This window comes from Lygodium microphyllum, chromosome 18, assembly GCF_053477565.2.
Source record: "Lygodium microphyllum isolate KBCC chromosome 18, Lygodium_microphyllum_v1.1.10, whole genome shotgun sequence".
Classification (NCBI taxonomy): Eukaryota; Viridiplantae; Streptophyta; class Polypodiopsida; order Schizaeales; family Lygodiaceae; genus Lygodium; species Lygodium microphyllum.
In genome coordinates this window covers 45,780,503-45,807,622 of record NC_141152.1, presented here as the reverse complement: position 1 = coordinate 45,807,622, position 27,120 = coordinate 45,780,503, and positions in this window count along the sequence as shown.

The following is a 27,120-nucleotide window of genomic DNA, read 5'->3' as shown; positions in this document are numbered from 1 at the left end:
ACTTGTACTTGCAAGAGCTGCCAAGTTTGGCAGCCTCTATCCCTTACTTGTATCAGGACCTACATTGGATCATGTTTTGTCTGTGGGTTCTATTCCCCATGTATCCCTTTGGCATGCTCGTTTGGGGTATATGTCTCCTAAAGGAATGAAAATGCTCCGTGCTTTGCAGTATCTTCTGCCTTTTGACTCTTCGCATTTTGATTCTTGTGATCATTATTTGTATGGCAAGCAAACTAGAAATACGCATTAAAAGTCTAGTAAGAAATGCATGGGTGAGCCCTTGGCTCTTGTGCACTCAGATGTATGTGGGCCCATGTATGCATAAAAAGTCTAGTAAGAGATGCATGGGTGAGCCCTTGGCTCTTGTGCACTCAGATGTATGTGGGCCCATGCCCTATCAGTCACTTGGTGGGGAAAAATACTTTCTTACTTTTGTAGATGATTACTCACGTAAGGTTTGGGCTTATCCCATAAAGAGAAAATCCGATGTCTTAGATACATTTTAGCATTGACTTGCATTGGTAGAAAACCAGTATGGAAAAAGGCTAAAATGCCTAAGATCAGATAATGGGGGTGAGTATATATCATGTGCTTTTGAGTAGTTTTTTTATGAGTGGGATATTAAGCGTTAGTTGACTGCCCCTTACACCCCACCCTAGAATGGTATCTCTGAACTTATGAATAGGACTATTCAGGAAAGGGTCCGTAGCATGCTTAGCCAGGCTGGCTTACCGCAGCACTTTTGGGCTGAGGCAGTTACTACTGGAGTGCATCTCATTAACACGTCACCTAGCAGTGGCATTGACTTTCAGGTTGCAGAGGAGGTGTGGGTACGCAAGCCCCCTTCTTATGATCATTTGCGTGTCTTTGGCTGTGAGGCATTTTGCCATGTGCCTAAGAACAAACGCAATAAGCTAGATCCTAAGAGTATCAAATGCACTTCATTGGCTATGGAGATGCAGGAGAGATGGGTTACCGTCTATGGGATTCGCAGGTGCGGAAAGTGATCCCCAGCCATGATGTTATCCGGAGATATGCATGAGAGATGGGTTACCGTCTATGGTATTCGCAGGCACGGAAAGTGATCCGTAGCCATGATGTTATCTTTCATGAGGACAAAATGCATATGTAGCTTAAAAAAGTGATTGAGGTACGCAGAGTTATCTTTCAGGAGGAGCCCCCTGCTCCTGTTCAGCCCACTCCATGGCTAGCTAGACAGCACACAGCATCACCAAATGCTCATGGCCCAGATGCTAGACATGCTGATGTTAGACATGATGTCGGTCAGGTAGCAGAGCCTGGATTGAGGCATTCTGCTAGAGATAGACAACCTCTGACCATTTTTGGCCCTCTATGGATTATGTACTAGTTACAGATGTAGAAGAGCCTCTCACTTATGATGAGACTATGAGCCGAGGTGATTGTCACTCTTGGGAGAGGGCTATGCAATCTGAGCTTGACTCATTGCATAAGAATAAGACTTGAGATTTGGTTTCCTTGCCTCAGGTTAAGAAGGCTTTGCTATGCAAGTGGGTGTACAAGTTGAAAAGTACCCTTGGACACCCCAAACAGGCATACAAGGCTCGATTGGTTGCTAAGGGTTTTAAGCAAGAGCATGGTGTTGACTTTGATGAAGTCTCTTCTCCTGTGGTCAAGATGCCCACCCTACACTTAGTCTTGGCCTTGGTTGCACAGCTTGACCTGGACTTGTACCAGATGGATGTCAAGACAACTTTTTTACATGGGGACTTGCATGATGAGATTAACATGGAGCAGTCTAAGGGCTTTGCAAACCTTGACAGGGAACACCTAGTGTGCAAGCTAAAGAAGGGTCTATATGGCTTAAAACAGGAAATTAGGAAACATTACCATAAGTTTGATGCATTCATCTAGGGCTACAGTTGTAGTGCTATGGATCTGTTCATGTACACAAAGAAAGCCCATGACGGTTCTTTACTGATTTTGGTACTCTATGTGGATGACATGCTGTTAGCAAGGACATCTCATGAGGAGCTAGATGCTCTTAAGGCTCAGCTCAAGAAGAGCTTTGAGATGGAAGATCTGGGACAAGCCTCTCGTATACTTGGTATGCGTATTACGCGCAATAGATCTCAGGGACTACTCTATCTGTCATAGAGGGAGTACATTCATAAAGTCCTTGAGTGCTTTTGCATGCAGGATGTTAAGCCTATTGGCTATTCATTACCTTCTCATGTGAAGGTTTAACAGGCCGATTGTCCACAGACAGATGAGCAGCGGGCCGAGATGGCCAAGATTCCCTATGCATCAGCAAGTCTTATGTATTCCATGATAGCCACCTGTCCAGATATTGCTTTTGCAGTTGAAGTTGTGGCACGTTATATGGCTACACTTGGCAAGAAACATTGGGATGCTGTGAAGGGTATCATGAGGTACCTGAAGGGCACATCAAATATGTGTCTTTGTTATGGCAGCTAGGATATAAGAGTCATGGGGTACATTGACTCTGATTATGCAGGACATGCAGATAGTAGGAAGTCCACTTCTGGCTATGTGTTCACTTATGCTAGAGGAGCTATCTTTTGGATGTCCAGGGCGCAAAAGTGTACGGCTCTTTCTACTACAGAGGCCGAGTATATTGCAGGCATAGAGGCTTGCAAGGAGGCTATCTAGTTAGGCCGTTTGATTGTAGACCTTGGTATGACAGATGCTATGCCCACACTGCATTTGGATTCTATGAGTTCCATTCAGTTGGCCAAGAATCCAATCTTCCATGTGAAGACGAAACATATTGAGGTGAGGTATCACTTCATTCGCGAGGTTGTTGAGGACTCGGTCTGTTGACCTTGTCAAGATTCCGACTGAGAAGAATCCTGCATACTTACTCACGAAAAGCCTCACTACTGAGCACTTTGCCTTCCTCAGGAGATTGATGGGCATTGGATGAGATGACATCTTTTTCCTCATCCTATTGTACATGTGTACATGTTGTACTGTCTTTTCTTTTTGTCTCTCACTGGGGCATATTCACCTTTAAGTGGGAGGTTGTTGGGGGTAAAGGCGCCTCTGCCTAGCCACCTATGTATTACTACACTAACAATACCCACCACTGCACACTGCAGGATGACAGGCGCTTGTCACAGTCACTTATTGTTTATTATTTTAGTGACAGTTTGAATAAAGAAAGGCATGGCCACACATTGTGGTGGTTGGAGTTTCCATTTCTTGTCTCTCTCTTTCTTGCTCTTGCTCTCTTGTCATAGCTCTCGCGTGCAAGCTTCGATCCTTCTCACTTTTCACGGAACATGGGGCTGGAAAAAGGAAAAGTGTACCATTCAAAGGGACGAACAGGGCGATAAGGTGGGTTGTGGATTCCAGTGAACGTAGGGTGCATTCATATGGAAAACTATCAAAACAAGTAAGAAAGGGAAATAGAGAAGGAACAGCCCTAGGGTGGGGTGAAAGGGGACGAATGAGAGGGGAAGGGACCCCATCAGGGTGAAATCAGGTCATGGTATACATGCAGGATTAAAGTGAGGCATATGAAGGGAGATATGCATCATAGACATTCAGGGACGCATCCCCACACTTAAAACCTTAACGAACACGGCTAGATGCATCAACATAGTCTAGGACTCGTCAACCGACTAGACTCCACACTTAACACATAACATACACTTGCAATCATAAGGATAGGATTAGAAAAACTTGGCCTAGTTTGTGTATGGTTGAAGGAACTGTCACTGCTAAACATAAGGGTTCACTACAAGGATACGGAGGCATAGCAATGGCACTTTCTGACACAAAATAGTGGCGTCACTATTTGCGTCGCATTTTGCGATGCAAATAGTGATGGTGCTCAAACAAAAAAATGTGTGCCGAAACCCAAGCGCATTATTTTGCACAAACAAATGAAAGAGAGAGAGAAAGGGAGAGAAAACTCCATCTTGCATTTGAGAGGGAGAGGGAGAGAAAGAGAGAAAGAGGGAGAAGGAAAGCTTCTCCGCTGCCGCCATCGTCGCCGTTTGTGAAGAAGAGGAGGAAGTGTACGGAGGGCGAAGAGAAGCCATTGTTGCGAAGAGGAGCCGCTGAATCCATCCTCGGGCCTTTGCGGTGAGTGCATAGTTCCTTCTTGCTTTGTTTTTGTTTTTTCTCCTTTTTCTTTACTTGTTTTTGTTAAAAATCATGTGTATTGAGAGAGGGAGAGGAAGAGAGAAAAGGAAAGAAGGAATGAGAGAGAGGGAGAAAACATTCAACATAATAGGGAAAGAGAGAAAGAGAGGGAGAGGGAGGGAGAAAGGGAGAGAGAGAGAGAGGGAGGGAGAGGTTGTTGTTATTTTTGTTTTTGTTTTATTTCTTCTTCTTCTTTTTCTTGTTTTTTGTTATTGTGGTAGTCACAGTAGTGGTAGCGGTAGCGGTAGTTGTTGTCTAATTTCTTATTTTCTTGTTTGTTGTTGTTGTGGTAGTCAGTAGTAGTAGTGGTAGTGGTAGTGGTAGTGGTAGTGATAGTAGTAGTAGTTATTGTTTAATTTCTTCTCTTCTTGTTTGTTGTTGTTATGGTAGTCGTAGTCGTGGTCGCAGTTGTCGTAGTCGTGATTGTAGTAGTAGTACTAGTAGTAGTCATAGTAGTTTTCTTGTTTGTTGTTGTTGTAGTAGTAATAGTTTTTTTTATTTTCTAGTTTATTGTTGTTTAGTTTTTTCTTCTTTTCTTGTTTGTTGTTATAGTAGTAGTAGTAGTACTCGTAGTCGTGGTCACAGTTGTCGTAGTCGTGATTGTAGTAGTAGTACTAGTAGTAGTCATAGTAGTTTTCTTGTTTGTTGTTATTGTAGTAGTAATAGTTTTTTTTTATTTTCTAGTTTATTGTTGTTAAGTTTTTTCTTCTTTTCTTGTTTGTAGTAGTAGTAGCAGCGGCGGCGGCGGCAGTAGGAGCAGCAGCAGTAGCGGCGGCGGTGGCGGTGGCAGCAGGAGCAGGAGCAGCAGTAGCAGCAGCAGCAGCAGCAGTAGTAGTAGTAGTAGTAGTTGTTGTTGTTGTTGTTGTTGTTGTTGTTGTTGTTGTTGTTGTTTTGTTCTTTTCTTGTTTATTGTAGTGGTAGTGGTAGTGGTTTGTTGTAGTGGTTTGTAGTACAGTAGCAGTAGCAGTAGCAGTAGCAGTAGCAGTAGCAGTAGCAGTAGCAGTAGCAGTAGCAGTAGCAGTAGCAGTAGCAGTAGCAGTAGCAGTAGCAGTAGTTGTTGTTGTTGTTGTTTTTGTTGTTGTTTTGTTCTTTTCTTGTTTATTATAGTGGTTTGTTGTAGTGGTTTGTAGTACAGCAGCAGCAGCAGCAGTAGTAGTAGTAGTAGTAGTAGTAGTTTTTCTTATTTTCTTATTTGTTATTATTGTAGTAGTAGTAGTTATTGTTGTTTTTTTCTTTTCTTTTCTTGTTTATTGTTGTGGTAGTGGTAGTGGTAGTGGTAGTAGCAGCAGCAGCAGCAGCAGCAGCAGCAGTAGTAGTAGTAGTTTTTCTTATTTTCTTATTTGTTGTTATTGTAGTAGTAGTAGTTATTGTTGTTTTTTTCTTTTCTTTTCTTGTTTATTGTTGTGGTAGTGGTAGTGGTAGTGGTAGTGGTAGAGAGAGAGAGAAGTTTTGTTAAAGGAAATTGGTAGTAGAGAGAGAAAGATGTTTTGTTAAAGGAAATGAGAGCGGGAGAGGCAGAGAAAAAGGAAGAAGAAACGAGAGAGAGGGAATAAACATACAACATAGTAAAGAAATAGAAAAAGAGAGAGAGATGGAAGGAGAGAAGAGAATGAATGGATGAAAAACAAAGAGAGAGTGGTGACGAGGTCTGATGCAATACCACGAGACGCGACATACGTTAATTTGTGGGTGGGTGGAGACTTTACATACGTTAATTTTGCTGAGTTACAAGAGAAGAAATCCCTTCTCAAACAATTTAAGAAAGAAAAAAAGAATGATAACAAAAACAAATTGTTTGTCGTAACATAGACCAAATGGAAAACGATGAAGGTCATGATGTTCAAGATCACAAAGTGTATCTTAATCAGCATGTCCCATGTCCTTGTTGTCAATGTAAACTGGCAATTAGATGAAAACATCGATTGTTTATAGAACATGTACGATGCTTCGGTGAGTTTCAATCTGAGATCATTGATCATGTGATCTCAGATTTTGAGCAAACGGTAAAAAAAGTATATATCAATTATGCATTGTATTCACAAGCTAGTTGAATACCATATACAAAAACATTGGGTGTGGCTGGCAAATTTTCTATCCAGGGAGGTGACGTCTCGTCCCAAGGAGGAGTGCACCCTTTGCAGCCAATTAGAAGAGTTCGTGGGTGTGCAATGGATGGAATGCGTGAGTCAATCCACCACTTGGAAGGTACTACCCAATCTATACCGTCAATACTAGAGGAGATAGGTAGCCTTCCAGACTTACCTACAAACTTGGAGCCTGAGATGGAGGCAATGATCGATGCATTGATGCCCATGGATGTCGATACTTCTGATCCGCTTAGAGAGGAAGCATCCATACCATTATATGATGGGTGTCGAGTATCTCTTCTGAAGACACTGCTTGCACTCCTAAGTGTGCAAGCAAAATACGGGTGAAGCGATGCGAGTGTGATCGAGTTGTTTAAGTACCTTGTATGTATGCTTCATTGATTTCTTTTCAACACTATCATTAAAAACATTTGTACTTTTTCAAGGTGTTTTATGATATTTTTTTTAAGGTTACTGAAGTATCATATATTACCACTTGCAAATACCATGCCTGAGTCTTGTGATGATGCACGATGTGTTTTACGAAAGCTTGGCATGGACTACAATAGCATCCATGCATGTATCAATGATTGCATACTGTTTCGAGGATAATACGAGACTATGGAGACATGTCCAAAGTGTGGTGCTCACAGGTATCAATAGGACGTGCAAGGGCAAACCATTCCTCAAAAAGTTCTTAGACACTTTCTGCTTATCCCCCACATAAACCACATGCTTCATACGTCCGGCATAGCAAGCTTGACAATGTGGCATGTGTAGAATAGGTCCATAGATGGAGTTCGACAAATATCAGCAGATTCACGCGTATGGAGCCACATTGACTCTACCTTCCCAGGCTTTGCCCGAGAGCCAAGGAATCTTCAGCTCGGTCTTGCTATGGATGGCATGAGCCCATTTGGTTTGCACTCAACTTCTTACAGTGTGTGGCCTATTGTCCTTGTCAACTACAATATCCCTCCATGGCTTTCTACGAGGAAAGGACATCTCATCCTTAGCTTACTTGTTCTTGACCGCTACAAAGTCAAAAATATGGACGTGTATCTTCGTCCATTAGTCAATGAGCTTTAGATTTTGTGGGAGGAGGGGGTCACTATGCAAGATATGAGCAAGCACGATGCTCTACGGTGTGCCAATATTCGAGCCATTCTCATGTGGACCATGCATGACTTTCTGGGATTCGGATAGTACTCAGGTAAGTAGGCTTCCATTCTCGTTGGTAATATCTATCATAGATCGTTCAAATTTATATTCACTAGATAGAGGTGTTGGGACAGGTCTGGTTACCTCAGGTTATCATGCATGTCCATTGTGTGGGCCACAGTTAGATTCTTGAAGGTCACGAACCATGAAGAAGATGGTATATCAAGGACACGCTGTCTCCTTGCCAGAGGGTCATGAACTCAGGGAAGGCCTTCTTGGACAACCTCCAGCACCACGTATGAATGCCCAAAGCTGGTACAAGCTGAAAATGGTCCACACAGAGTCACATCCAAACAAAATGCGACAGTTCTTAGTTTTCTACGAGTTTCCATATTGGACCACTTATTGGATCCCATGTATATTTTCAAGAACGTGGGCAACTTGCTGTAGAACCACATCACAGGAAAGAGAGACATTGTAGGGGCACTAATGGATTTGAAGGAGGTAGGCAAGAAGGAGGTGCTTTGGCCGCAGTCAAGTGCTGATGGTCACTTGCAATAGCTACCTCGTGCTCCTTGGGTTTTGTCCACTAAAGAAGAGCGCATTGTGAAGCAAATACTCAAGTCTATCCGCACTCTGACGGGTATGATGTGTTCTCTCAGGTCTGTATTTTCTAAAGATGACCAATTATCAGGGCTAAAATCCCATGATTGGCATAAGATATGTCAGGTTTGTACTATGAATGGATTGTAAGTGGCCTACGTATTTTGCTATTTGGAGTGTAGTCATTGTTCATAATGCTTTCTCATTTGTGGCAATTTGTACTATCGATCATGATCGCAGGATGCCTTACTCCAGAAATACGCTGGGCGATTTACAAGTTGTCGACTTTAGTGCAATGGATCTCACAAAAGGAGATTAAGAGGTCCTCTATTGAATCCGCAAGGCGGGGAGCAATGGAGACGGTCTATGTCTTTGAGAAATACATGCCTACCAGTATGCTCACGATACAAATCCACCTTCTTATGCATCTTGTAGATGAAGTGGAGATTGCTGGACCTGTCCACACACGATGGATGTTCTTCTTGGAGCACTTCATGAAAACCTTGAAAGGCTTTGTGTGACAACGAGCTCGGCTAGAAGGTAGCATGGCTGAAGGTTGGTTGGTGGATTCAAACAACAGTATGCTATGGTTGTTGAAGGATGATGATAAACTGACCGGAGATGTGGTGGTTGGAAATGGGATAAAAAAAAGAATGGATGCTGAAATGGAGGAGAAAGTGAACCGTAGTAGGTGGCACCCCTATGGGTGCTACTCGAGTAGATACTACCCCGGTAGGTACACCAGTTGTATAGGGGTCTCCTGGATATGCCCAGGAGCATGGTTGCAGGTGGGAGAGGACCCATCTTAGGCATATCCCAAAGGGGTATGCCTACCTTGTAGATAATAGGTCAAGAGCCATCATCATGAATGATGAGGGGAGGAGGGTGATGTCTCGTATGGAAGAATTGTGCCAATAAGTTTTTCGGCACAACGTCTTGGATCATTGGAAGAACATACTGGAGGGGAGCAAGGACTACATAGTAGCATCCTTGCATGAGGAGTTTCCAGTACCAGCTGCAGTAGATAGGTTTTCTACGGGCTAGATGATGGAGTGCATGCATGCATATATGTCACACAAACGATTAGATGCACACAAGGCACTCAAGAGTGGGGCTTCAAAGCCTGAGTGGCTAGACGCGGACAACTGGCGCCAACTCAAGGAGGAGGCTACAGATTATCCAGGACGTTGGAGACAACTGCGCAAGAGGTGGTGAGGGCACGACTAGAGGTCAAAGTGGTCCATCATCTTGGGAGTGGTGGCCACAGGACATATCTAGAGGACTTTGTAAGTTTTTCTTTTATTTTGCTTGCTTATTTTTTTGCAATATCCTTTGTACTGACAATCATGTTTCTAACAGTTGTATTTTGTTTTCTTTGCAGCACTCCATTAAGTCGCGATCCCACCGGCCTTGAGACTCTATACGCAGAGAGGCACGGTCTCCATACATTGATCGACCGATTGTATGGACGTGGTGGCCCTGTAAGTCACTCATCTTCCTTGTCCGTAGTTACTATGTTTAATTAGAATGCATTATTGTATGGTGGACTGATGTGTAGTTATTTCTTTTTTTGCAGAGTTCGTTTGATGCTCCTTTGGAGTGGGACGAGGTTTTGGATGGCGAGGATCTATAGCTCGCCCTTGGATCCATGGAGCTCACATACCCTTCTTTTTTAGTCACGTGATCTGTGTAGATATTTTCTATGTGATAGTAGTATCTTACTACGATTATACCGATCGCTTTCATTATGTGATCATGTATTTATTTCATGTATCAGTGTTATGATTTAAGTACACTTTGCCTTTATTTATACGAGCATTGTACACATTACTAGAACTATTTTGTATGGCTCAAATAAAGCACATAGTGCTATATGTGGCAGGGCAACTTGCTGCCCTACCACAATTTTTTTTTTTCCTGTTACCATCAAATTTACTTCACGCATCGCTATTAGCATTGCAAAATGCGTCACAAAGTGTCATTATCATCTTCATTATTTATGTCGGTATCAATGTCGCAAATAGCAACGCTGATACCGACTGTTCTATGGCGTCGCCAATAGTATAACGACACTTTTTGCGATGACAGGGGTAAATTTCCTTATGAACATTTTTGTCGCTTTTAATGTCAGTATAAGGCCTATGTCTTGTAGTGGTTAGAGTCGGCTGCAGGAGGTACCACGGCTCGCTCCAACATTCAGTCGGCATGGCGAAGACCATGCAGTAGCACCCAAGGAGGTAGCTGGTTGATAAAGCCCGCCGCATTAGGTGTCATTGACAAAGGATAGTCACTCAACTCACGGGCACTCAAATGGGATGAGAGAATAGTCACTTGCCCCAAAACTTACATCATGCGAATGAATATTGATGAAAACCTAGATCTCACACCCGATTCAAGAATTGACAAGGGAATGGTGTAGAGGGAGTATGCCAGGGTGCACAGTTGATGGTGTATCAGTGCGTCCAACCTGTCTGGCATAGGTGCAAGCACGAAAGCCGAGCCTTGTAGTAGTGTAGTGTAAAGAACAAAGTGATGTGTCCTGTGACAATGCCAGAGACCCATCCGGTGGGTGTATAGGAAAATGAGAATATACCTAGCTCCAGTGTCATAAAGTCCCTCAATCCTCACCTCTTGATAATTGATGGAGGAGAACCGCCAGTCACACTCAACCCACCCTCTTTCACACGCTCTGTTGATAATTACAAGAGGGCAATCCATTCTTGAAACCCATTGATGTAATCCTCACCTTCACTTGTGCAGAGGTTGTATGCCTTGTGTGCATTTAATGGTGCAACAGCATATCCCACCCTATGCCGGCATACAGTGCAAGAAGGAATGCCAGGGAGCCTTATAGTGCAGTACATAGGAACAGATCGTGCATTGTGCATTGAGAGGCCCAACCTCTGCATGAAATACTCCATTCACACATCTCGCCTCTCATTTGATTTAAAGGGAAAGACTAGTCACTCACCCCACCCTCTGTCTCACACTCTATTGAAAGATATAGAGGGCAGCCCATACTCACATCCCCATCTTATTAGGATGAAAGCTCACATCACTCAAGGAGTTGCTGATCAAGATTGTGTCAGTTGTGGTTGTCACTAAAGTGTTGAAGATGATATGTACCAAGGGAGGTAACTAACACGTCTAGTACTTCAGTGATTTGTATGAAAGGTTGTCTGTTAAGGAGGGCAGACGAACTTATATTGCAAAGATAGTGCACCAAGGGAGGTGGCTTCAAATTTCTTCTGGAAATGTTTTGTTTATGAATCAGCTACCCTAAACTATGGGGTGTTACCACCTTTTCCATAGTTAGCTTCCTGCCCAAGGGTGTTTCCATGTTTTCTTGGAACGAGGCCTGCTATGATAGGGAATTTCTTCATTTTCTCCCATAACTGTTTGTTTGTTTTCTTTTATTTTATTTTCTTTTTTTCTTTGTTTTTTTCTTCTTTTTTCATTAATAAAGAGAATGGTAGAAATACCATGTGTCAAGACCAACCTCGCCACCGTTACTAGATCAGATGAGAAGAGAGCAAGGTAGGGTTGAGAGGTATCTATGAGGGGCTAGCAGAATGAGACCACCTCATAAGGAAGATTATAAGAGCTATCAAGAGCACGAAGAGAAGGATAGTGCGATGCCCAAAAGAGAAAGGGTGAGTCGACTGTGATTGTCAAGATCCTCAGAAAGGGAAATACTTCTTCAAGCGATAGCCATTTATTAGAAAGGGATCCTTAGAAGCATCGATGGCTTGCACTTGGACAGAGCCATTATGATTGATAGCAAGTACCTTGTACGGGCCCATCCACCATTGTTGAAGCTTGCTAGGAAACTTGTCAAATCTGGAATCATAGGCCAGGACAAGATCACCTTCTTTGAACTCCTTGTGCTTGATGAAATTGTCATGATAGGCCTTGTGTCGCGCTTGAGTGGTTTCCATGCACTGTAGAGCCATCTTGCAGGTCTCGTCTAAACATTCCAAGTGTAGGAGGCGGTGTTGTAGTGACTCATCATCTCCCAAAGCGTTCTTTAATTGCCACTCGCAAAGAGGGAAATTCCAATTCAACCGAGAAAACAGCTTCTATACCATACACCAGCTGGAAAGGGGTTTGTCCTGTAGTAGCCTTATGGGAGGTTCTGTATGCCCAAAGGACCTCTGTAAGTCGATTGTCCCAATTGCAACGATGTGTGGCAATCGTTCTTGTCAGAATTGAGCAGAGGATGCGATTGGTGACTTCAACTTGGCCATTGGCTCTGCGGTAGTAGGGAGTGGACTTGTAAACGGCGGATCTTATGCAGTTCCATCAACTCTTTCATTATCTTTTTAAGGAAATGAGTTTCTCTATCACTTACCAACTCGAGGGGACTACCAAAATGGATGATAATATTTTTGTACATGAACAAGGCTACATTGTTACCATCATCCTACTTCAGAGCTTTAGCTTCACGCCACTTTGTGACATAATCAATACATACTAAGATGTATCTATTCTGCTTTCGTCTGGTGGGTGAATCAATGGGACCCATGAAATCAATCCTCCCCTTCTCGAACGGCTTTAGGGAAAGAATAGGTTGTAGTGGCATGACACTTGTTTTGGTGAGTTTTCCCATTTGCTAACAAGCATCGCATCTCTTGTAGTAGTCATATGCATCCTTGTGGAGGGTTGGCCCCACTAGTATCCTGCTAACAAAGCCTTTCTGGATGTTTCTTCTCCTACAAAGTGTCCACCACATGGTTCGTCATGGCATGCTTTCAATACTATGCCGATTTTGTCTCCTATAACAATCTTTGCAACACTTCATCTTTGCCTCTCTTGTATAGTGCATCACCTAGCAAGGTGTAGGGAGTTGATTCTAACAGAAGCTTCTTCTTCTCACGGCTTGAGATGCCAGGAGGATACTGTTGAGTTGCCAGAAGGTTGGCTATGTCTGCATACCATGGAGTAACTATTTCAACTAGAAACAAGGAAGCATCAAGAAGATCCAGATCATCATGTTCCTCTTCAATAGTTTGAGGGATCCGTGATAGATGATCGGATAGGACATGGAAACGGCCAGGCTTAGTGACCACTTCAAAATCGAACTCCTGGAACAAGAGAAAACATCTCATCAATTGTCCTTTGACATCTGCTTTGTTCATCCGGAAGGACAGGGCTTCATGATCCACGTAGAACTTGAAATGCGTTGACAGTAGATAGCGTCAAAACTTCTCTAGTGAAAACACCATTGCTAAGCACTCAAGTTCTGTCACTGTGTAGTTTCGCTCTCTATCAGTGACCTTCCAACTTGCATAAGTTGATCTAATTTAGAGGGGCCCTTTTGACATAGGACAGCACCTAACCCTTCAACTGATGCATCCGTGTGCACATGGAACTCCTTCATCTAGTCAAAAGGATGCAAAATAGGTGCTTGGATAAGGCACTGTTTTAGGGTATTAAAGGCTTCTTTGCAGTCATCAATCCAAAGGAAATCCACATCTTTCCTTAGGAGCTTGTGTAGAGGGGCTGCCTTGGTTGCAAAATGTGCAATAAATCTTCTGTAGTAGCCCACATGGCCAAGAAATCCTCTCAGTTGCTTGAGGTTTGTTGGTGCGATCAAGGTGGTAATCTTCTCAATCTTTGCCAGGTATCTTGCAATCCCTTGTGCTGAGACAATATGGCCCAAAAGAACTCCTAATCAGATGCCAAAAATACATTTGTCAGGATTGAGAGAAATCCCATACTCTCGGCATCTGTCAAAACATTTCTCTAGGTGTCCCCAATGCTCACGTATTAAGATATAGACAGAGAAGTCATCGAGATACACCTCAATGAAATCATGCAGATGATTCTGGAAGGCAGCCATCATTACTTGTTGGAAGGTGACAAGAGAATTACACAGAGCCCAAATGGCATCACTCTATAGGCATAGGTTTCCCATTTTGTGGTGAAGGTTGTTTTGGATTGGTCCTCTTCTGCGATTTGGACTTGGTTATATCCACTGAATCTATCCAAGCTCATGGCCTACCACTATATCCAATAGTTGGTATGTGAAAGGGATAGGGAAATGATCATTTTTCGTCTTTAATTTTAGCTTAGAAAAGTCCACACATATTCAAAGTTTCCTGTTCTTCTTGGGTACACCCACAATGGGCGAAACCCATTCACTATTAGCCACGGGATAAATGAGCTCAGTTTCAAGAAGCTTCAATAATTCAACCTTCACCAAAGCAGAATAATTAGGATTCATGCGCCGTTGTCTTTGTCTCACTGGTTTTGCATCAGGATCTAGGTCAATGTGATGTTGGCATACTATGGGATCAATCCCCTTTAGTTCTTTGTAGGACCAAGCAAACACGTCTAAGTTCTCATTTATTAGATCTCGCAGGACTACTAGTTTTTTCTTCTAGAAGATTAAGACCCACTTTTAGGTGACATTCAGTACTTTATGTATCCAAGAATGTCACTTACCTTTCACCTTCCACTTTGCACATAAATTTCCCACAAATTGCTTCTAGATAGAGGTATGACTCCTTCAAGGGAGTAGCGTCATCGTCTGATGTTCCACTAGAACGAGTGTCCTCCTTCTAAACAAATGACTCATTTGTCTGTTGAGATTGCTGGAAGGGTATCAAAGCTTTGTTTGCTTTTGTGTGATTGGTGATTTCTTCTGTACTTAGGGATTCATCTTCAAAGGATGCATCCAGGAATGTCACATAGCACGGACCTTCTATAAGCCATGGCTCAGATGGCTCTAGCTTCTATTGACAAGGGGCATCATCATCATCTTTTCTCCAGAATGACTGGTCAGGGCGACAAGAGCCACGGGTGAACTTAATTTTTATACCGTTGAACCATTGCGTATGCATATTCTACATACTTTGTGGTCCATTGGGCAACCCAAATGGAACCATGGTCATTCCATCCAACACCCCGAGATTTTCAGCCTCTAAGGTCTCTGTAGGGATATCAACAAGATCGTCCGCTATTAAAGGAACTTCTTCAACTGCACTTTCATATCTTGCTTCATTTTCTTCCTCATCATTTTCATCCTCTTCCTATGGAGACTTTGTCTCTACTTCTATAGAGGCTCTGTTAGGAGAAGAACAGATCTTCCATCTCTGCATCTGTTTTTGCTTCTGCTTCTGTTTCTGGCTCTGCCTCTACTTCTGTCTCTGCTTCTGACTTTGCGAGTCCCATGTAACAGGGAGAACAGTACATCCATGCTTCTATTTCACTGTAAGAGGTAATTTTAGAAGTTAATTCGGGTTGAGGCTGGAGGTATTCTACCATGGACAAAGACTTTGCTTTCTTTGGTAGTTGGCTGCCCACTGTAGGGACTAAGCCTCTGTTTTCTTGGGAAAGATCTGTTTAACATCCTCTTCATCTCCTGATGTACCATCTGTCACTTCATTGGATGAGTCTGTTATGACTTCAATGGATGTGGATCCATTGCCTTTTTGTGATCCATACAATTTCAACATCACTTTATGGGGTCCTCTGCCTAGGGTTAGGGTTCCTTTGAGCCAGTCCGTCCTGGCTCTTACTTCAAAAAGCCAAGGACTTCCCAATAGTAGAGGGTATGAGGTCCCATAAGAATTTGGTTCGACCACCAAATATTTCAGTCAATAGTCTCTTCCTGCAAGGGTTGTTTTTACGTATGGGAGGATGCCCAACGGTTTAATTCTGCTTTGGTCTACCAATCTAATAAGCCACTGTATAGGTTGAATTCCTTGCAAACCTAAGTCCTTCATTGTCACATCCGTCATTATGTTTACTGATGAGCCTACATCAATCAATGCATCTCAAATAAAGCATCCTTCTATCCATATACTAATCTCTAGAGTTTCAGGATCTAGGAAGGCATTAGCCACATCTACTTCCTTTACAGGCTCTGGAGCCTTATTTCTCTTGGTCATTGTTGAAGGAGCATTCCTTAGTCCGCGTCTTCTTGTCAAGATGCTTTTGAATCTTTTTCGGCAACTAGGAGATAGTATCAGCAACTGTCGGAATGTTAGGTTTGATTTAAAGGTGTATAGGTCTTTGACCAAGTCATACTCTTCTATCGAATCTACAAGCTTCTCCAGCCTGCTGGGGAATGGGGCTACACCCATTTTCATCTTTCATTTTTCTTCTAGCAATGGCAACATCGGCACTTCCTCTGTTTTTGGAGGTGCTTCTGTATTTTCTATCTCCTAGACCTCTAGTCATGTTTTTGGGACTCTCTCTGTGACTCTCTGTGGCACTGCAGTGCTCTATACTGCACTGTTCTGTCCTGTACTGCTCTATCCCTTAGTTGGCAGATTGAACTTTACAGTCTTGGTAGGGGAGTTGTTCTCTTTCTAGACAACTAGTTCCTTCTTCTTGGCGCATGTGATAGCGGTAACTTCAAACTCTACCAAATTGGAGGCAAACTCTTGTGCCTTCTACTGGCTATCAATGGCATTGCTTTATAGGGGCTGGACTTGGACAGTCCTTTGTAGTGTGGACTTCTCCTTTGCATCTATTGCATAAGGGATTGTAATCCAGAGATCTTCTAGGGTTTGGACAATTAGGGAGATGTGACCCTTTTCTCCACATCTGTAACATTCCACCTCTGATATCTAACTATCGCCAGACTGTCGTCCTCTATAACTTTGAGAGGGAAACCTCCTTGGACCAAACTCCCTAGGCTTTGCTCCAATGTCTTGCGTTGCCATTTTGGATTCTAGCAAGTTGAATCTTGTTTTTTCATCTTTCTATCTTTGTTAATGTATCTCTTTCAGAGAGCAAATATCCTTTGTATGGTTCTTGCTCAAACAATATGAATAGAAGGCTCCAGGAATGGTTGGTTTTCAGGTACATTCAGTGGCTAAATATCCCGCTTGATGGCACTTTCCGCACCATGTATTAGAACACATCACATCTCTCCCAGCTCCCGCAAGAGTGGATATATTGGTGTTATTCACCTTCAGCGTGTGTAGCTGCTCTGTAATCACATCCATAATCTCTTTCTTAATACTTGCAACTGAGTTGGATAAGTAGTCCTTCAGATTTTCACCTCTTGGGATACTTGTAGTAGGGTTTTGGGAAGCTTTCGTAATTACAACGAACACTGGTTCGGTTGATCTAGAGGGTCCTCTGTTCTCATTCTGATTCAAAGCTCCTGTTGAGACTTGGGGTTTTTGATTCTAGTTGGTAGGGTTCCACTATTGTTGAGTCACCATTGAAGGAACTGTTTGAGGCCACTGTAGTTGTGGTTGAACCATCATTTGAGACACTGTCGTACCACAGTGGATTAAGTACACTATACTATGGCAGTGTTTGCATTTGGGGATAGGTGTAGGGAACTGTCCCTAGGACTGCATTTGGTGGGTATACCTTTCCTGGCATGGGAGGAGGTAAGACTCCTCTTCCTGGAGTCATTGACAACCTTGCTTCAACTTCATCATACAATCTTTGATGTACTGATCCTTTTAATGAAAATCTTTCTATTTTCTCTTCAATTTTTGGGAGCATGTGTCATCTAGACTAAATTGTCTTGTGTCTATGTGAGTTTTGTATATATTCTATAGTGTATATGTGGTGTTTTATCCTTCTTTCATGGAGTTGAAGACGAAGATGGAGCTGATTGAGAAGTTGACTGATGGCATTTCGTGATTTTATCTGATGGATGGATGTTTGTTGTGGAAAAAACCTCTTATATCCTTTAAAAGTTTGTCATGCTTTTCTATTGCAAAGCTATGTTAATGGATAAATGTGTTTTCCTTCATTGCAAATATTTCTTAGATACATGTTATGAGTTAGGGTTGTGCTTGGATGGTATTTCTTGAAGATGTTGTGGAAGATAAAGCTGAGCTATTATTTTGAACTTTTATTCTCTTTTTCTAAAGTCGTGAGGACACTCCCTGATTAAGTGTGGGGATATGTTGAGGGTTGACGTGATTGTGTTTTTGGTTGTTTTTTTGTTGATTTTTGGGTGTTTTTTGTATGATTAATATAATGATCAGTTGGTTTGGAAGTTGACATTATTTTGGATAAGGTTGAATAGGTGTGAGAAGCTCATAATGTTTTTTAGTGGAGACATGATGTCTTATTGATGTCCTGATAGTGTTTTATTGGCTCTAATTGATTCAATTGAGCTTTTGTTTTGTTTTCCTTCTATATAAGAGGTTGGAATGATGATTGATGAAGTTTTAGTGTTTGAAAGGTTATTGATTGACTCTTGATGGTCTTGAATGGTTTTAGTTGAGCTAAAAGGCTTTCTAATGACTACTATATGGTTTTGTAGACCCTCTTTTGAGCTTTTGTGTAAGTAGAGCCTCTGTCTATGTTCTGTTTTGGTTCTGTATGCCTCTATAAGTGTTATGTGGAATGAATGTGTAGCTTGGGAAAGTTTTCTAATCTTTAGAAGAGATAAATACAAGTTCAAAATAGCTCAAAGAAGTGGAAAAAGTAGATGCTAAAGACTCAAGTGAAGACTAAAGTGACAATGACATTGTTAAGCTCTAGAAAAGGACACTTATAACATGCCTGCCTTGATTATGTGATGAGTAATGTTTTAGTAGTTGCCTAGAGCTTACCTTCAATCCATCCCCATCCGTACTCTAACTAGAATGATCAGATTTTGTCCAACTAGTTAACTCGAGGTCTAGTCCACAGGGGAAGCATCCTATCGTTACCCATGGAGGACCGCCGACCTAAAGGTTCCTAATTGACCTAACATTCATCTATCAACAACTAGCTCACATCCAGAGGTGTCCTTCGAGAGGCTTCTTGTCCGAAAGGAACGATTGCCATTACCCTTGGTTCATGGAGTACAATATGTTTTTCCAGTAGTAGCAAACTAAGGATTTATGAAATCCCTCGTAGTGCTCAGATTGGCACACCCACTATAGCTTTCTCCTAAGATAATTTAGAGTTCGGTTCTAAGACCAAACCCTAGGTAAGTTAGTGAATCGGGCCATCCTAGCGTTTTTTTTTTTGGAAACCTCTCGGCTAACCGAGACCACCCTGCCATAGGACTGGATTTCTCAGGAATCCATCCACTTGCTTCCCTCTATGGAAGCTCTTAGTTATCAAATTACCTACCACATTACGTGAAACATATAAAAAATGCTTCATTAATTTAAAAAAACCTTTTATGCACAATTATTCGTTTGTGTAATTTACTTATCACTGACATATAATCAGAATAAAACAAATTCATTGATTATGTTCCATAATATGTGTTCTCCCTCCCATATAGGGAAAAATTTACAATTTCATGTGCTGCCTCATCTGGCACATTTGCACGTCACCAATATCAAATCCACCTATAGCTAGCATTTTTAGGTGTCCCAAGTAGAACTTGGGCCATAGAGGGGACCAAATAGTTCCTAGGTGCATAAAGGATTTACTAGCCAAAGGCCCCTGGCACCCTATCCAACTCCTACTTAATAGAATCCCTGATGGGAGACCTCTCGCCAATCGGAGCCGGGGTCCATGCTTTTGCAATGGTAAAAACATCCCCTCTTGGTATGGGGATTCATCACCTATCCTTGGGGGAAGTATAGGGCTCCTCTCGCCATCGGAGCCAGGGTCCATGCTTTTGCAGTGGTAAAAACATCCCCTCTTGGTATGGGGATTCATCACCTATCCTTGGGGGAAGTATAGGGCTCCTCAATTTTTATATGTTCCAATACTTAATTCAATCAGGATCTAATCTAGAAAATCATAAATAAGATTGATGTCTTCAAGCAGTTATGACTTCAATCAACCACGTAACTTTCAAGTGATGATTAATCTAGTAGCAATCGACACTTGAATCTCACATAATGAACTCTTCCCCTTAGAATTTAACTAAGGGTATCTAGAATTTGGGGTCTCCAACTTCCCAATTTAAGGTTTATTCTTGCAAACAAGTTTCTTGGCCTTAAGTCAGTTTCTTTAACTTAGAGTTATTTCATGTTTTTTTTTAAATCTTCTATCAGAGCTTCTAGATTAAAACTATATCCTTAGCTAGTTTCTTCAAGGTTTTGTTCTTAGTAAATTCATATTGAATTCACTAGTCCTCTTTTCTATGGGGTTAACATTAAAATTCCTCATGATTTTTTTTTGAGTTCTAGGTTTTCATAGTTCCCCTAATAGTTTCTAGCCTATAAGATGTTCTAATAATTTACCAAGTGAATACTCTAAGATCACAGTATTTCTCAAGAGACTTATCTTATTTCTATTGAATTTTGATAGAAATTTTTAGAAAAACATGTGGAACCATGAAAAAAATATGATTTGTAGAAGAAGAAGAACACGTCAGTAATACCGGTTGGCAAGGGTGTAAGACTCTCGATGATCATGATGGTTATTGCAGGATTTAATGATGTAGCCCTCGTGGATGGTTCTTCTTGCCTCGGGAGAGCAATATTTCTCTCTCTCTAGTAGATGTAATAGGGTCTAGAGTAGAGGTATGATTTCTAACCGGATTGATAGAATAGGATAAAGTTCTTTGGTGTCTTCTCTTCTTGGATTAGAGTAGAAGAGGATGAGAGACCTTCTATGTATCCCCCTCCTTGGGTTGAATGGAATGATGTCTCTTTGTCTTGCAGAATAGAGTCTCCTCCTTCTCGATCACCATCTCATCCTTGTTAAGATTGCTCTTATTCCACCTTCATGGTCATCCCCAAGACCTCAATTTATAGTTTTGCAAGGGGGTAAAAGAGAGGATTATTGCTTTTAAAAATTTTATTTGGAATGCATACGCACATTAAAATAAACCACAGGGGATTCACTAGAAGTAATAAGGAGATGTCACCTGCGTGCAAGAAATATATGAAAATACCCCTTATCTACCCCCTATTTATGGGACCTTACCTTATAAAATATACCTTCCTTCCCTTAAATAACCCCCCTCCCTTACACTCACATGGTACCATACGGTAAACCCTAGTGGACCCCCTGGGAAATAAACTAAGTAATGGGGACATTACAACACTGTAGTGGCTTTGGTGACCTTTCATGTCAAATATACCTCTTGGGAGGGTTATCCACAACCAAAGAGGGGTTATGGATGATTATTTTTCAAATACAAAGAACATGCTTATTGATGATACAAGATAGATTTTCTTGCAGTAGATTCCCCATTTTCTTGGTGTTCCTCTCTTGGGGCTCTACAATCATTCCATCACACTTCATTGTCTACTGCACCACTAGTAAATCAATCTAGGTCATACACCTCAACTATAGTCAACTAACCTAATTTCCTAAGTTATTTTGAACACACACACATTCTAGTGATAGACAAGTTACATAGCTATCATGTTGGGGATAAGATGCTAGTTGATGAGCTTGACTCTCTTAACACTCCCCCTCAAGCTCAAGAAAGATAGTGTACTCCAAGTAATTGTCTAAAGTGACTGAACTTATCTTTACCTAGTAACTTAGTAAATAAATTAGCTACTTGATAATTTGTCTTGACATGTAAGAGATCCATCTTTCCTGCCTGAAGTACCATCTCATGCATAAAGTGATAGTGTGCCTCTACATGTTTTATTCTTGCATGGTAAATAGGGTTTGTAACCAAAAGCACACTACTCATATTATCACAATACAATGTCATTGGAGCATCTATCCACATATTATCCAAATCAACCATCAACTTTAACAAACCAAGAAATCTCATAGGCTGCTAATGTAACATCTCTATACTCTTCCTCAATACTAGATAGTGCAACTGTCAGTTGCTTCTTGCTACTCAAGCTAATCATCCCACTACTACCAAGGGTAAATGCATAGCCACTAGTAGACTGTCTATCATGAGGACATCCTACCCAATCTGCATTAGTGTATCCCATGATTTTCAAGCTCATATCTCTCTCATCAAAGAGTGTATAGTCTATCGTTACCTTGAAATAACATATTCCCTCTACAATTTTAGCTCTAGTATCTACATCCAATTTAGTATTCTAATCCAACAGAGTATCAAGTGGTTTAAAATTTGTCATGCTATACTTCTTCAACATTTCCAATGCATATTGTCTCTACATTAGCCAAAGTCTATTGACTGAGTGTACAACTTCAAAGCCCAAAAAAAACTTTAGCTCACCCAAATCTTTCATGTCAAACTCAGTTTTCAGCATGGTCATCAATCTTGTATTCAAATGCCATCATTACCTGTGATAATGAGATGAGCTACATAGATGACTAGCACAAAACTTGTATCTATCTTTTTGGTGAATAAATTGTAATCAGCTTTGCCAATTGTAAAGCCAAGACTTTGCAAGTAACTACTATTGCGTGCATGCCATGCTCTTGGAGCCCATTTCAGCCCATAGAGAGTCGTTTTTAGCTTGTAGACATGGTTTGGATACTGCAGGTGTAGATACCCTTAAGGTTGATTCATAATACTTCTTCTTCTAGGTTACCATTTAGGAATGCATTCCTCACATAAATTTGCTATAATTTCTAGCCCTTTGAATTTTTATTCATATTTTAAACCATACTCTTGAGCATGACCTTTTGCTACCAACATGACCTTATCGCTTTCAATGCTTCCATTAGATTCGCATTTAACTTTATACACCCATTTATAGGCAATAGTTTTTTTGCCTTCAGTAAATGAAACTAGTTTCCAAGTTTGATTTTCAGCCAATTTTGTCATTTCCTCGTCCATTGCTTTGTACTAGTTCTTATCCAAAACAACTTCAACAAATGTAGCATATTCTTTGTACTCCATGAATTTAGTCATGTATGCATAATGGCTTGTAGAATACCCACTATATGTGAATCTATCAACTGGATATCTCACCCTTCATGAGCATCTCAACTACGATGCACTGCTCAATGCCCCCCTTTCATGAGGTGCAACATATCTACTTTGATTAAACACCAAGAGTATACATCCCGGGGAGTCCACCTTATAGAAATGTAAGATACCATGTGAGTTCAAAAGAAAGGGTATTATATTTAGTAAAATTTATAGGGTTATATTTACAAAATGAATTTTTAAATTACAATTTGAAAAAAAGTCGTAAGTTTAGTAAAGTAAAAGGAGTCATTTTAAGGTCTTATAGCATGTAAAGAAAGGGTATTTCTTGATATCCTTTGAATGCACGTTATATAGATGATTTCTTAAAGGTGGACCCCTCGAGGTATACACAGATGGGATTCCAACTCATTGTCCAAGCTTTCAGCTGACTCATATCCAGAAGTCATCATACCATACACATCATCAAATTTTTTTTCTTATCCTCTGCTTTCTACATCATTTCTCCCCCTCACTGACATAGTGCTATTAGTTGGTGGTGATGCATAATTATACAATTTGTCAGTCCAAGAAGATAGACTAGGAGATACATCACCTAAAGGATTAGATAAATTAGTACTCTACTATGGAACAATAGTAGAATCATGTTTTGAAGGCATATCAGTAGGGACAATAGTAGATGATGCTGTCAAGATTGTGGGAGGGAAGGAAGGAGTCTCGCTTGAAGCTTTCTTGCTTGCACAATGGGGGAAGACACACAAGGGTGGAGGCTGAAAACAGTTTTCCTCTTCTTAGTTGTGTAAGCCAAAAAAACTCAAGTACAAAGAAATAGAAGAACCCTATATATGGGTCTCAAACCAAACTCAACTAACTAAGGTGGCATACTAACTGAGCCACGAACTAGAGTAGATAAGGATAGCTATCATGTAGCTATTATTCATGGGCGGTGTACCAACCGCGTCTGCAACTGACAAGTCGGTGACATACATATACAACGGTCACCCTGGCGTATCACGAGTGGAGCTCGATATCTCAACACTCCCCCTCGAGCTCAATCCCAATTCCTGCACACCAAGCAGGTCTCTGAACTTGCGCAGCTTCTCTGCGCCCAATGCCTTCGTGAATATGTCAGCTACCTGATCCTCTGTGCTGACATAAACTAGATCAATAAGACCTAGTAAAACCCTCTCTCGCACATAGTGATAATGCACCTCAATGTGCTTTGTTCTAGCATGATAGACTGGGTTATTTGCCAAGTGTATACTACTCATGTTGTCACAATAAATGACAACTGGCCCATCTGTAGACTGATGCATATCATAAAGTAGCTTATGCAACCAAGCTACCTCACATGCAGCCATTGCTGCACCCCTGTACTCAGCCTCTGTGCTCGACAAGGCAACTGTAGGCTGTTTCTTGCTGCTCCAAGTGACTGCAGCACTCCCAAAAGAGAATACATATCCACTGGTAGATCATCTATCAGAAATACTACCAGCCCAATCAGCATCAGTGTATCCATGCAACTGTATCTGAACCCCAGTCTCATAAAATAGTCCATACTGCAATGTGGACTTCACATACCTAAGTATGCGTCTAGCCGCATCCAAATGTGGTTTCCTTGGAGCCTGCATAAACTGACTTACCAATCCAACAGCATAGCTCAAATCTGGCCTGGTAATAGTCATATAAATCAAACTTCCTACTATGCGTCTGTACATAGTAGGGTCTTCTAGAAGCTCACCTGCATATGTGCTCAGCTTCACATTTTGCTCCAAAGGAACTGAAATAGGCTTACAGCCTGTCATCCCATATTTGGACAGCATGTCCAATCCATACTGCCTCTGCAAGAGCTGTATCCCACTTGGTGATCTAATCACCTCAATGCCCAAGAAATAACGCAGCTCTCCCAAATCCTTCATCTCAAACTTCTGCTTCAATAGCATTTTCACATGAAGGATATCTTCATCACTGTCACCTGTCATAATCAAATCATCAACATAAATGACAAGCAGCATAATACCTTTCTCTGTTTTTCTCACATAAAGTGAGAAATCTGCCTTGGAAATCTGAAAGCCAATAGTGACAAGATACTGTCCTATCTTGTCAGACCATGCTCTAGGTGCTTGCTTCAAGCCATACAAGGCTTTCTTCAACCTGCAAACAAACTCAGGATGAACAGCATGCACATAACCTGGTGGCTGCTCCATATAGACCTCTTCTTGCAAATCACCATGCAAGAAGGCATTCTTTACATCCATCTGATGTAAAGACCATCCCTTTGATGCAGCCATAGCAATGACTGCTCTTACGGTTGCCATCCTTGCAACCGGACTGAATGTTTCTTCATAGTCAATGCCATATGTTTGTGCATACCCCTTGACTACTAATCTTGCCTTGTATCTGTTCACAGAACCATCAGCATTGTGCTTCACCTTATAAACCCACTTACAGCCAATTGCATTCTTACCTTTAGGCAAAGGTACTAACTCCCATGTAGCATTTTCTTCCAAGGCATCCATTTCTTCATCCATGGCTTTCTCCCATTTTTCTTTTCCCATGGCTTGCTCAAAAGATGTGGGTTCTGGTTCCTGTATCACTTTGACCATATATGCATAGTGAATGGCTGTAAATCCATCATATTTCAGCCTATCCACAGGATACCTAGCTCTTGTAGACCTGCGCAAAGTAGGTTCACTCCCAGGTGCTCTCAAAACATCCCTGGTCTTCCTTACTCCAGGTGTAACAATAGAAGGAATACCCAACTCATCATCAATGCTCTGTTCTGAGCCACTGGATTCACCATCCACATAAGAGTGACCTGCATTCACATCAAACATGGGCTGATCAACCTTCTCTTTTCCTTTTCGTGATACCTGCATACCACTATCTGCATTGCTTTGAGAAGATTCTCCTGATCTCAATCTGCCTGTCCATGGCGAAGAATGTGAACCACTGCTAGAGGACACTCCAGGTCCACTAATATTTTGTGACTGCTGCTGTGAATTCTGTGTAGCATTACCATTTTGTGCATCTTCATCATCAATCACATTTACTGGTTTATACCAGCTACTCATCTCATCAAAAACAACATCTCTGCTCACTGTAAACTTACGAGTAGAAGGGTTATAGCATCTATACCCTTTTTGCTGCAGAGAGTAACCAATAAAGATGCACTTCTCAGCTTTTGGATCCAACTTGGATCTCAGCTCATCTGGCACATGTACATAGGCAATGCAACCAAAAATTTTCAAATGAGAAATATCTGGTTTCCTACCAGTATACCTCTCCTCTGGAGTCATTCCATGTATTGCTGCAGTGGGAGTCCTGTTCATTATGTAGACTGCTGTAGCAACTGCTTCAGCCCAATAAAAATCTGGCAAGTCTTTTTCATTGAGCATGGCACGAGATACCTCTCCAATATGCCTGTTTTTCCTTTCTGCAATTCCATTTTGTTGTGGGGTATAACTGCATGAATATTGCTGCTTTATGCCATGCTCCTGCAAGAACTTTGCAAACTCATTTGAGAGGTACTCTCCCCCTCCATCTGACCTTAGGCATTTTATCTGCAAGCCTGTTTCTTTTTCAACCATAGCTTTAAGAGTTTTGAAATGCCCAAAAACTTCACTTTTCTTTTTCATAAAATACACCCAAACTTTTCTGCTATAGTCATCAATAAAACTGACAAAATAATGACAGCCTCCAAGAGATGCAGCTTTAGTTGTCCACACATCAGAGTGAATTAATTCCAATGGCTTCTCACTCTCTTGAACATGTCTAGGAAATGGTTTCCTTGCCTGTTTTCCAAACTGACAGGCTTCACATACCTTATGCATTTCTGCAACCTTGAATTTGGGCAATCCTGCAACAATATTTTGGGCCTGCATTGATTTAAGTCCCTGTACATTAACATGACCAATGCGTTTATGCCAGATATCAATATCTGCAACTACACCGGTCCCATGTGCAAACATTGCTGCACTCAATTCAGACATGTCTGCATCCAATGTAAACATTCTGCCCTTCTTCTTCCCTTTTGCTATCAAGCGACCTTTATTTTTCATATCCTCAACAAAGCATCCATGAGGATTAAATCTGACCTGCAAGCCCTGTTCAACCATTTGACCAACTGAAACCAGATTCTTGGTGATATTCGGGACATGAAATACATTGGACAGGTATTTCTTTTTCCCACCCTGCATAGACAAGGGAATTTTTCCAATCTGCACAATAGGATGTGCAGTATCATCACCAGTCTCCACAAATCCTGGTTTTTCCATTTTCCTTGCATCCTCCATCCATTCTGCATGACCTGTCATGTGGTTTGATGCACCTGAGTCAACATACCATACATCATTGCTTTCTTCTGCACTTGTCATAGAATTGTTCATGTGCTGCACCATGAACAAATGCTCATTTCTGTCA